This window comes from Numida meleagris, chromosome 20 (assembly GCF_002078875.1).
Source record: "Numida meleagris isolate 19003 breed g44 Domestic line chromosome 20, NumMel1.0, whole genome shotgun sequence".
NCBI lineage: Eukaryota > Metazoa > Chordata > Aves > Galliformes > Numididae > Numida > Numida meleagris.
The window spans coordinates 5,910,035-5,922,317 of NC_034428.1; the positions used below are offsets into that span (position 1 = coordinate 5,910,035).

Here is a 12,283-nt window from a genome sequence, read left to right on the forward strand (position 1 = left end):
ATCCCCAGGACCTCCCGTCCCGCCGAGCGAGAGGCAAAAAAAAAAAAGTGAACTGAGGAAGAGGAGGAAAAGGGAAGCGGAGCGACTGCGAGAATCACCGCCTGCCCCACGGCCTGGGGAGCCGGGAGCGGAGCGCACCCCCGGGGACCCCCCCCGCACAGCCGCGCCGCGCCGCGCTCCCCCCGCCCCGCACTCACCTCCGCAGCCGCGGAGCCGCTCTCCCCTGCAGCGCTCCCCCCCGCAGCCCTCACCCCGCCGCCGTCTCTCCGCCTTTTCTCTCCTCTCCGCTCCGCCGGGCTCCGAGCGCGGCCCTCCGGCCCCCGAGGGAGGTGGGGCGGCCGTCAGCCCCCGGCGCTGCGGTGCGGTGCGCTGCGGTGCGATGCTGCGCGGAGCTCGGTGAGCGCTGCCGCTGTCGCCCCTCCGGGCTGCGGGCGGCGCTGCGGCCGCGCTATAAACCCTGCCCCGTGCACGGCCCCCCCCCCCCCAAAGCCCCCCCCGCACCGGCGCCGAGGAGGGCAAACCCCGGCGGAGCGGCTCGGTGGGATGCCCGGATCCCGCGGTGCGCGGAGGGGCGGCCCCGGGGTGGGGGTTTGTCGCGAGAAGGGAACCTCGTGCGATCCGGCTGTAGGGCAGCACCCCGAAGTGCCGAGAAGTTGTGCGGGCAGCGCTGCAGCTCCCGCTCCGTGAGCCGAGGTCTGGGATGTACCGCGGCTTCCCCGTACCCCCCCACGGAGATAAACGCGTTCCGAGGCAGAGCTGTGCAGCAGCAAGCCCGGCATCCATAGGAGGCGTTAAACAGGAGGGGGCCCCTAACGCGGCTGGGAGTCTGCACAGCTGGCCCTCGGATGGACTGCAGACCTCTGCCTTGGCTTTCGGGAGCGCAGTCACAGAACCACAGAATGGTTGGAGTTGGAAGGGACCCTAAAGGCCGCCTGGTCCATCCCCTGCAATGAGCAGGGACACCCTCAGCTCCATCAGTGCTCAGAGCCCCTCCAGCCTGACCTTGGCTGTCTGCACCACCTCTCTGGGCAGCCTGTGCCGGTGCCTTACTGCCCTCACTGTAAAAAAATTCTTTGTATCCGATCTCAATCTCCCCTCTTTCAGTTGGAATCTATTCCCCCCCGTCCCATCACCACACCCTGCTGAAGAGTCTGTCCCCTTTTTCTTGCAGCCCCTTCAGATGCAGACAGGCCGCTCTCAGCTCTGCTCCAGCTGCACAGCCCCAGCTCTCAGCCTGTTCTTGCAGGGAGGTGTTCCATCCCTCGGAGCGTTTCTGTGGCCCTCCTCTGGATGCCCTCCAACAGGTCCGTGTCCCTCCTGTACTGAGGAGTCCTCGATAAAGACATCCCTGAGTACAGGGGCTTTGCTCTGTGTTGACAGGAGGTCTCTAATGACTGCTGGAAACAGCGCTCTTGCATTTATTTATTGTGCACTATGTGCCTCATTCTGGTTCTGGAGAGAGGGAGAGAAGAGCTGAGTCTCAGTTCCCCCATCCTTGCCCTCTTCCATGGAATGACCTCAGGACGGCGTGGGTACCATTATGTGGGCAAATTGCCCAACAGCTGCCTGATGGGAATGGCTTTTAATCAGGCTGTATTACACAGCTGACCTAAGGGTGTTCTGCCTGATATTTGTGCTTATTTGACTGTGCCTTGGATATCTCCCACCCCACTTTTTAGGCAGATTTGCCCATTAAATAACAAATAGGGCATAGCACAGTACAAAGTGTCCATCACTGAGTGTCTGCAGGCACGTGGCCGGTGCCGGCGTCATCGTGTTCCTTCGGATGCATCACCCAATGCGAACAGGAAGCCAGGCAGACAAAGCCAGACCATCATCTTCCTTGTAGGCTCCAAGGAATACAAATTTAATGAGGCTCCTGGAGTAAAACTGCATTCCACCAGCTTAGTGCATTTCTGCCAGTGATGGAGGTTTCTGCAGAGGAGGAGATGGTGATGGGTTAGCAGTTTTGTTGGAAACTGCCAGCGTACAGTAAAGGGAAAAATCACTTTTCTAACTTCAGCAGTGATGTGAGGGACAGGGCTCAATCAATCACACAGCAGAGCCAGCAAAGAGCAGGGAGCCAGCAGGGAGGCAGCAGCATGGGCGCACAGACAGTGACACAGCTCCTGCTCCCTTCGAAGAACCACAGAATCGTGAAGGTTGGAAAAGACCTCTAAGATCATCCAGCCCAGCCCCAGCCCATCCCACCATGCCCACTGACCACATCCCTCAGTGCCACATCTCCATGGATCCTGAACACCTCCAGGGATGGGGACTCCACCGCTTCCCTGGGCAGCCTGCACCCAATGCATTACCCAGGAGTGCAGATCTGCATGCCTGCCTTCATGCTTCCTTCCCTGCCCCTCAGTGCTCAGAGCCCCGGTCCCCAACCACGACCATTTCCCTGTTGACGTGCTCAGCAAAACAACCCGTGTTGCTAATACAAATAAATGGTTCATTACCAGTTTAATTCAGCCACACTGAATGTGTTTTACTCAGACACACGTTAGAACTGCACATGAGCAGCAGTATCTGTGCACATAAACACAAACTGTACCAAACTGCAGATACATTTCTCGCTCATTTCTCGCCTTTCGGGGTTGGGAAATGGAAGGAAAACATCTTCCCCTGTATTTGCACTTTCTGACCTTCTCATTCCTTCAGTGCTGCCTTCCACACCAACACCAGCCACCGTCACCATTCCATGTGCTCATATTTATGACCCCTCTTTGAAATTCTGACTGCTCTTCTATGCAGAATAAAACTACCCAGGCAATCTTTCCTGCTCAGGTGCTCATTACTAAAGCGTTAAATAACGCCAGGCAGGCTCTCTCAGGCCTTGTAAATTTTATCTGGGCGCTTTCAGCTTCCACAAGGTCTATCACTGCGTGTCTGCATGAAGGCTCTCCACTTTGTGCCTGAGTGCGGCCATACAGGGCGGAGGGCTGGGCAGTAACGTGGCTCCAAACTCCTATAAGAGGAACAACCACATGCATCAATACAGGCCAGGGGCTGTGCTGCTGGAAAGGAGCTCTGCAGAGAAGAACCTGAGTGTCCTGGTGGCCAGCAGGGTGACCATGAGCCAGCAGTGTGCCCTGGTGGCCAAGAGGCCAATGGGACCCTGGGGTGCATAGCATAGAACATGGCCAGCAGGGTGAGGGAGGTTCTCCTCCCTTCTGCTCTGCCCTGGGGAGGTCACATCAGGAGCACTGGGCCCAGTGCTGGGCTCCCCAGTTCAAGGCAGACAGGGAAATGCTGGGGAGAGTCCAGTGGAGGGCTACAGAGAATCAGGGCCTGGAGCATCTCCTGTATGAGGAAAGGCTGAGAGCCCTGGGGCTGTTCAGTGTGGGGAGGAGAAGGCTGAGAGGATCAGATCAATGATATAAATATCTAAAGGGGGGGTGTCAAGTGGATGGGGCCAGGCACTTTTCTGTCCTCTTTGAAGTCATGCCATTTCTTTCCTGGTGCCTTCCTGCCAGAGAGCTGGGACCTTTCCTCCCCATCTTTCCTAACCCATACATCCTGCTGGACGGGCCATCAGGGGAAGTGCGTTTCCTGTCCGTCCACAGAACAAACAGAGCCCCATCACTAATTGTTTCCGTGGGCCACGTGTTTACAAACCTCAGCTCCGAACCGACCAACAAAACGGCTCCTAGCTGCCGCTGGGTGAGACCTGCATTCAAGCCGCCAGCCGAATATTTCGTACACGAGCGCTCAAAAATTATGTTAAATATTTCCCAGATGCAGAAACAATCCCTTCCCCTCCGAGCACAGCGGTGAGGGCGCGCAGCCAGCCGGCCCCCTCTGTTATTGGATAACGCTTCCTGTATATTTCACGAGAGCCAGATGGCACCATCTGAACAGCAGTGAGCCCGGAGCCTGCAGCCACAGCAGCCAGAGGGAAGCGTGCCCCGGTCATGCACAGCAGTGCTGGAGCCTGGCTGGGGCTGAGGGTTCAGCTGCAGGCTGGAAGTTGCTCTGTTTAATGGAGTTTAAGGCTTGCAGGCTGCATTAGTACCCCACAGCTTGCATCCGAACCAGGTGAGCATCCTCACCCCTCTATGCACCGAGTGTGGGAGTTCAGGGTGCTGTGCCTCCTGTGCTCGCCTTCCGCTGGAGCCTCGAAGCCCCAGGATGCCAGGAATATTCACAACACAAACATTAGAAATAAGCATTGCACAATTTGGACAAAAATATATTGTAGGCAGACGAATATAAGAGAGTGAATCTTTACACTTGAGCTCTGGGAACTACTGAATAGCATTTTCCCGAGCTGGAAGTGGTGGTTTGAAAATGCAAATCAGCCTTGGGTTTTTGAGAGACATTGAGAAAAAAGACCCGTGCAGCAAAGCTTTATTGTCTTGTAATGAATGCGGGATTTGCAGAGCTGCTTCGTGCCCGTGAATGCACAGAGGATGCAGGCCAGGGACTGGAGGAGACCCGAGGCTTGTCCCCAGCTAGCTCTGCCACTGACTCCCTGTGCAACCCTGATGATGACATCCTTCCTTTCAGCTCAGTGCCTTCATCAGAGGATGCAGGGAGGGAAAGGGATGAGGGCAAATCTATGCTCCTGGTGACTTTACACATTACAGGTCATCCTGAGGTGGGAGTCAGCAGAATAAGTGTAGGAGGTGTCTCCCCTCCAGGGACCGATTAATTGGGATCGTGCTGCCCTGTTATAAAGGGCCTTTCTCTGGTAGATGCTGTTCAAAATTTGCTGTTGCTATTGCTATTCCTATTGCTGTTTCCATTCCTATTCCTATTGCTATTCCTATTGCTGTTTCCATTCCTACTCCTATTGCTATTCCTATTGCTTTTTCTGTTCCTATTGCTATTCATATTACTATTTCTGTTCCCACTGCTATTCCTATCTCTATTCCCATTCACATTCCTATTCTTATCCCTATTCCTATTCCCACTCCCATTCCTAATCCTATTCCCATTTCCTATTCCTCTTCCTATTCCCATTCCCATTTCCATTCCTATTCCCATTCCTATTCTTATCCCTATTCTTATCCCCATTCCTATTCCTATTCCCATTCCCAATCCTATTTCTATCCCCATTCCATTCTTATCCCAGTTCTTATTCCCATTCCCATTCCCATTCCTATTCGTATTCCTATTCCCATTCCTATTCTCATTCCCATTCCTATTCCTATTCTGGTCCATCCTTGGCTTTTATGTCACTCTTCTGTTTTGCTATAGAGCTGGTTTCCTCCTCGAGCCCCAGAATATGTAGAACCCCTCCTCAATTTCTCAGCTTTTCTTGTTCACATCTACCTGTAGAGCATCTAATACCATTTTTTTTTCTGAGAATCAGAACAAAAGAGGATGATGAAATCAAAATAAACCGTTCACACACTGAATTGAGGGTGCCTACTCACTACCTCTTTGGAAACACCATGGAATGTTACCTATCCCTTCAGCTACTGGAGAACCAACAGAGCTTGCAGAACTGGGTGAGAGAACAACTGCAAAGCGAAAATTTCTATAAAACAGAAAAGATTCCCAGGGAAAAAAATTAGAAATAAAGGCAAGGTGCTTGCTCAAAAAATTCCTAGAGAACAAAAAAATTCCCCCAAAAAAGGAAGGTTCTAGGTCAGAAATCCCTAGCGAGGAAAATGATTCCTGGAAAGCAAGAACTTTCTCTCCTGGTGTAAATCACCATGAGCAGTATGTGGGAAATGTTCCAGCGTACGAACCCAGCGCACATTCTGGTCTGATGATTAATGCAAGAGAAGATGTCACTCCAGTTCCGCACATTTGGTATCAGGTATTTTTCCTGTTAATGTTAATGTCACTCCTCTGGAATAAAAAAATTAAGCACTGGGGGGAAAGACAAGCCAAATTCATAGGTGCTATAAATCAATGCCATTCAATCCCAGGAGCTGGACTCGATGATCCTTATGGGTCCCTTCCAACTCGGGATATTCTATGAGAAAGGAAAAAGCTGAACCGTAGATAAACCCAGACTGGTAGATTGATAAAATATTTGTCGGCAAGAAAGAGACAGCGTGAAAAACAGGAAGATGGGGAGAGAGATTTAGGACTGAACTTAATACTTTTGTGATTTATTTGCATTAAGCTCAGGCAGTGTGTGTGGCTTGGGTTTTACTTGTTTATTTTGCTTCCTAGACTGCCTTTGGTACTAGCAGAGAATTATTTTGTTGAAGTTTCAGTCCAAGGGAGGTTTTGGAAATTTATTGTCCCTGGGGAAAAATGGGGAGAGTTTCATACAATTCTCTCAAAGTTGTGTGAATTCTGAAACTCAGACGACGAAGAGTTAGATGTGAAGTCACCTGCATCTCCTCCCTACAGCAAAAACCCAGCTTTGCCTCCTCGCAGCCAGAAGACCACAAGCTCCCAGCACTCCTCTGACTGTGCTTCGCATGAGGACATTCTGCACATTATGGAAATGTTGTCCATCCAGCCTTCCTGCAACAGATGGCAAAGCAGTGAGAATGGCCAGAGCCGGTGGGTGGTGTGGATGTGTTTACTTTAATAAAGCCCAGAGATTAAAGGTCCACCAGTGCCCATCAGCAGTCTGTTACATTCATTCATTTATAATTATTTCCCATTTTTCCCTGCAGTTACGTTTTAGAATTGTTGTTACTTGGATCCCTAAAACCATCCAATGTAACTGATGTGACTGCCTCAAAACAGGGCATCCGGGATTTCTCCCACGGTCCCCTTGGCAATCCAAGCCCTGGTGCCAATCCATGGGACACTGAGCCCCTTTCAGCCCACAGAGGAAAAACTCTCAGGAGCAAAGGAGCTGAGGGCATCAAAAATGCTAGAGCAGACAGGACAGATGGAGTACAGCACTGGTACCCATAATCTCTGCTGAAGGTCTTGTGTAAGATGGATAGAAAAGTTGCAGGGTGAAAACTTTCTTATGTCTAGCACAAAACTATAGGGAAAAATTTAGGAAGGAAAAGAAGAAAATTAAAGTAGGAGCTTTCAGGGAGAAGCAAGAGGCTGAGATAGAGCTCTCCATCACCATGACTCCAAAACTGGGTGACAGACAGACAGAGTGTCACTGCCTGCTGCTGTGGCTGTGATTTACGACCACTCTTGGCTGCTGTTTGACCCAAGAGCGGTGCCAGCCCACTTGTGACCTTCTCTGCCCCTGAGCCTGGCTCCCCAAACACTCCCCATTTCCAAGCGGCTTCTGCAGAGATTCTCACTCTCTGCTCCTGTAATGAGTTGCACAGCACGATATGGAATTAGCAGAATCTAAGTTATTAATTGTCTACAACAATTAGCCAGGACACCTGGGCCTTGAGGCACCTTGGTTACGTGCGGGAGCCAATTACAGTCTCATACATATTCATGCCTCTTCATCCACAAACAGTGCGAGCTGCTTCCCCAACTCACCGCATCTCCTCTCCTCCAACGCACACCCAGCCCACCCTGAGCCACAAAGGAACAATAGCTTCCTTTCCTTTCACGTTTCACTGAAATCAAATATTTGCTGTGGCTGTAATTGATGTAATGGAAATGCAGAACTAGCACATTTGACAAGCAAGAACAGAAACGGCCCTGGCCAAGCCTTACAAGAGGAGATGGAGAGATGCTGCTGGATCTTGCTTGCTGCAGACACCTGCTGTCAACATACCATGATATGTAGAATCACAAGGGTTGGAAAAGACCACCAAGATCATCTAGATCATCAACCCATCGCCACCATGCCCACTAACCATCTCATAGAATCATAGAATCATTAAGGCTGGAGAAGACCTCCACGATCATCAAGTCCAACCATCATCCCGTCACCACCATGCCCACGACCACGCCCCACATCATCCAACTGAGTTTGAAGAGAGATACCTCTCACAGTCACAACTGCCTTAACTACACCTGAGATCACAGCTTCCAAAGTATCAGCCCTCATGGTGTAGGTCAACATGTTGCCAGTCAATTTGATGGAGTTAGACCAGTTTATACCCACTGAGGACCTCAAAAGCAAATGTTTAGTGAGGCGTTGAGGTGCTTGTCCAATGAATCATGGGATTGTTGGAGTTGGAAGAGACCCTTAAAGGTCATCTGGTCCAACCCCTCTGCAGTGAACAGGGACACCCTCAGCTCCATCGGTGCTCAGAGCCCCTCCAGCCTGACCTTGGGTGCCTGCAGGAACAGGGCACCATCACCTCATTGGGCAACCTGTTCCAATAGTTCCTGTCTTTTTGAGTTTCTTCATAATTTACCTGTGAATTTATGTTTCATGAAGGGAATGCTCTAGAAACATCACCTTCAACACCTTTGCAGCACCAAGTAAGTCACAAAATGCCTGCATGTGTCTGGTTCTTCACTGCTTCTCTTCACCGGGCAGCTTCACTGATGCTCAGAATTTGCTCTGACGTTACATCTATAAATATCCACGTGCTTTGCTCCTAGGAACATGGTGATTCTATGACCATACCACTGAAGTGGTATTCTCAGGCATATGGTCTGATTTTTGGGCGTTCCTGTGCGGAGTCAGGAGTTGGACTTGGTGATCCTTACGGGTCCCTTCCAACTTGGGATATTCAGTGATTCTGAGAAGTGGAGTGCCTTCCTCATTGTGGTGTCAGAGCCCAGCCAAGCAGGGCCATGTGGCTCCTGAGAGCCCACTGATCCATCAGAGCGCCCATTTAATATCTCTTTCACAGCAGCGATACAGGAGCTAAAATGTTGAATCTATAACCTGCTCTCTAGATTTATTGTCCCGAAGGCTGTTGTGACTTCTGTGGGTTTTAGAGTGCAAAATAATGTTAGGAACACATGTTATTTATCTGACACACTGGAGTGACTTCTCCTCAGCCACCGCTGTCTGCTGTGGAAATAAATCCCTGCTCTGTATTTAGGAAACAAAGCTATTTCTGTCACATAGAAGCCCATCTGAAGCTTTGGAAAGCATCTCATTTTAATATTGCTAATGTTTCCTTTTTATTTTTGTGCACGCAAACAGCTTTCTGAAGGGGCCTGATTGATTTTGCCCTTCCAATCAGTTTTAATCCTATTCTTCACGGGGTGGGATGAGGCTGGCCGCAATATTCAGAAGTGACTTATGATTTAGGCTGCTTTGCTTCCATTATGGACACCACCTCAGTAAAAATCAATAACAAATTAAACCACTGTCGGCAGCGGCCAGTGAAAGAGTGACTGTGGGCTGTGAGAGGGACAGAGTTTGTATTTTTCAAAATTAAAGAGAAATTGAAAAAAAAGCTGTAGCCCCATTGTGAAGGTACTGGTTCATACAGAATGCACTTCAGCATCCTGCATCACACTTAACTTGTGACTGGGACACAGCATTGGCCACTTCTGGGAAGTGAGCACCGATGTAGTACACTGCACGGCCTGGCTCTCCCTCATTACTCCTGCTTTATGCCACCTGACACCAACCTGAAGAATATTAAGGTTGGAAAGGGCAGTAAGATCACCAAGTCCAACCCCAACCCATCCCCACTATGCCCACTGACCACGTACCTAAGCACCACATCTCCATCTTTCTTGACCACCACCCATGATGGTGACTCCACCACCTCCCCAGGCAGCCTGTCCTACAGATTTTAGGTTTCTCCATGTGCTCTTGAGCATTTGCTTTGTTTCCCTACAAACTCCCCTGTTTGATAACAGAGTGATTCAAATTGCCCACAGTAACATCCATCAATCTCAGTATCTCAAATTATGGGCTAGCTTTATACAGAGTTCCCCGTACATTGTGATCTGTGGCTGGTAAAGGCACACATTTTGACTCTTAACAACTCCATTTAACCTCTCAGCTCTCTGCTGCTGTCTATCTTTCCCCTTTTCTGCTTCCTAGTTTGTAATTTTCCCCTTTCTATTGCAGGGATTCTGCCTGTTAGGAAAACTTCACAGAAGGGGAAAAAAAACAGATCAGTGTATTCGATGTCATCCTTTCTGTTTAGAAGTTTGTTTCTCTTTCTTCCTCCACTGCATCAATATTAACATGTTGATTCATAAGCAAAATAAATAAAGGCTATAAATACACTTTTTCTTCTTTTTAAATCATAAAGCTCAAAGTTAGGGTTCCCACAGCAACTGTAACTCAACCTCTATGTGCACATACATTAAAAGCAAGGAAATTATCACCCAAGGCAGCAATTGAATATGCGTGAGGGGATTACATTACTGACAGCGGAAGGACTGCAAAAGGTTGAAATCCCAGTGATGTGAAACATTTCAGCTCTTCTGTGACAAGATGTCAAAAAAAAAAAAAAAAAAAAGATATCAGAGATCTTGATCTCTATGGACATAAATGGGATTCAACTTTGCAGCAAGCAGAACTGTTTGAGAGAGGTGGTGTTACCTTTACTTGTGAACTCCACTGGGCTCAAAGATGCCAAGGCACTCCAGAGCTAACGATGGTGATACTGGGCCTGACATGTGCCCCCTCCACTGCATGGAGCTGATGGGGTGGCCCAGAACCACGTGTGGTTGGAGGGTCTGACAGAAAGGCCCCAGAACAGGGCATGTGCCCACAAGCTGGAAGACTCATTAGGGGATCTACTGCATTCACACTCAACATCCGTCATCCTTCCATCTATTCCAAGCCTATATGGAATCACAGAATGTTTGGGTTGGAAATGGTCTTAAAGATCTTTGAGTTCCAAGCCCCAGCTGTGGGCTGGGTGCCCCCCAGCAGCTCAGGCCACCCAGGGCCCATCCATGGCCTGGGGCACCTCCAGGGATGGGGCACCCACAGCTCTGGGCAGCACTGCCAGGGCCTCACCGCTCTTTGAGTGAAGAATTTCCTCCTAATATCTAACCAGAGTCTCAGGGACACAGATGAAAGACTGGCAGCCTCTATGGACAGGAGATCTCAGCCTTTCCAGCTCTCCTGTGCCCTGCCTGCCAAAGCAGCCAGTCACTAAAGGGAAGAGTTTTAAGCACAAACTGCATCCTAGGGGACTCTGGCTAAGTTATTCTAATTATTTGTACAATAAGATGAAAGAGGGACGTGTTCCCATTTCAAAAAGGCTTTAGCAAATAGAATCCACCATGTGCTGATGCTCCTTTGTGAGGCCTGAGAGCTGAGAACTAATTAGTCCTAAATTACACTCCTGACAAAGGCGCAGCGAGGAAGTAGAAAAGACACACACATGCCAAACCAGACAATGTCCTTTCAAATGGAAGATCAAATAGGCATCACCACTTCAGAAGACCAAAGATGCCCCAAGCAACTGGTTGGTATTTACCTTAAACAGAAAGAAACGATAAAAAGGGCTGCAGGGCTGCTCCTCCTGAATCCCCCTCATGCCTTTCCCATAGGGAAGGGGTTTCCCTTACATTCAGCACAGATGCTCTCATCACCATTTGCTGTCATTTTCCACTGGATGTATTTTTAACAGGCTTCACAGCCAGCTCTTTTAAATAAACATGAAGGCAGTGGCTTAGGAGAATACAGCTGGAGCTTGCAGAGCACGCCATTTGATGCGTCGCGTGATGCAGGAGGTGGTGTGTGATCTTACAATTAAAGGATGTATCACAGGCCGGCCCAGAAGGATTAGCACAACTTTTGCTTTCATGTTTTCTGACTGCGTAGGGCGGTGCTGGGCGCTTCGTTCACTCCTGCACAGCTCTTCCTACCACCAGTCCTGCAAAGAGGAGTCTTCCACTGCCCTCTCCCAACCCTTCAGAAGGGAAGGAGCTATCAGTGACGCACTGCAGGGCTTTATCAGCCAGCCAGAGGTAGTGCCAATCAAAGAAACACCTGAGAGGAGACACAGCCACGGTGCTTTCACCAAAGTGATTTCACACTGAGAGTGTCCTGCAAACAGTCCTCAGTTCTCCGCTTGCACGCCTTGTTTTGTATGAATGCTGTGCAGTGTATGTTTGATGTTTCCCTCTGAAGTCTGTATAACTGTCCTTTTCCAGGGGCAGAGTCCTGGATCAGACATCCCATCACTCTGTTATGATCTGGTAGTCCCACAGCTGGACTTAGCTAGATGAGTAGACATCCAAAGTAAGTCATTATTGACCCCATCTTCAGCTCACAGAAGTGCTGACAGCCTGCAAAGACATCCTAAAGCTTCACCTAGGGCACAGGGCATCAAGAAGTCTAAACTCAACCCCTAGTCCCACTGATTTCATTCTGACAGGAGGAGCTCAGCAGGAAATGCAGAAGCTGTGCCACACCTGGGTTAGTTTTGGCCGGTGGACTCCCTCAGCAGTCCCTGGGCCAGCACCTAAGCTATTCTTTTCTTTCTTCTTTTCTTTCTTTCTTTTCCCTTCCCTTGCCTTGTGTTTTGCCTTTCCTTCCCTTTCTTCTCTTCCC

General features: G+C 49.7%; 1 protein-coding gene across 10 annotated transcripts in view; it reads right to left on the reverse strand.

Annotated features, from left to right (window-relative positions):
• The window catches only part of DISP3 (dispatched RND transporter family member 3), a 120,449-nt gene that overhangs the window by 38,089 nt on the left and 70,077 nt on the right, over positions 1 to 12,283 (reverse strand). The window contains exon 1 of one of the 10 annotated variants that reach the window (XM_021374671.1): positions 198 to 414. The exons of the other annotated variants lie outside the window; for them this stretch is intronic. The gene's annotated coding sequence lies outside the window, so the exon portion shown is untranslated. Of the gene's footprint in view, positions 1 to 197; positions 415 to 12,283 lie in introns of those variants that run through there. 10 annotated transcript variants of the gene reach the window in all.